The sequence below is a fragment of the Penaeus monodon genome, chromosome 30, assembly GCF_015228065.2.
Source record: "Penaeus monodon isolate SGIC_2016 chromosome 30, NSTDA_Pmon_1, whole genome shotgun sequence".
Lineage (NCBI taxonomy): Eukaryota > Metazoa > Arthropoda > Malacostraca > Decapoda > Penaeidae > Penaeus > Penaeus monodon.
The window spans coordinates 8,091,204-8,091,703 of record NC_051415.1 but is presented as its reverse complement, the minus strand read 5'-3'; the positions used below and the strand labels follow the sequence as shown (position 1 = coordinate 8,091,703).

The 500-nt window shown below is 35.0% G+C and overlaps 1 protein-coding gene across 1 annotated transcript in view; it reads right to left on the bottom strand.

The window, feature by feature from the left end:
- LOC119592339 overlaps positions 1–500 on the bottom strand; it is a 39,276-nt gene that overhangs the window by 26,430 nt on the left and 12,346 nt on the right.

Sequence of the window (500 nt, the reverse complement as noted above, 5' to 3'; positions counted from 1 at the left end):
GATAGAGAAAACTTCAAGCTCTAGTCAAAGTACAAAAACACGCGAACGTGGGTTGTGGATGCCTCAGAAAGGTCAAAGATGATCTTGGTCAGCGCTAATATGGTTTTATGTCAACGGGAACATACGAAGACACAACAACGGATAATGTTCGATAAAGATGTAATGTCATCCCTGGCACAGGGTACATTATATAGTATGAAATAATTCAACTTTTGTGGACTGGAAGGAAGATTCTGGAAGAGAAAAAAAGAAATAGATAGAGGTACAAAGGATGACAAGTGAAACCAAAAACGGATAGACGCAAAATGAAAAGCGCAATATAATTTTAAGGGAAAATAAACAATCAAAACCTCTAATCGGAATTAATATAGTTCCCCCAAAATAACACGAACTCCCATAGAAAGAAAATAAGAAATATCATAACCTTACCAAAATCAAATCACACCATCCCAAATCAACACATTAGATTATCTTTTATTTCGTTTCCCAAAAGAAAATGA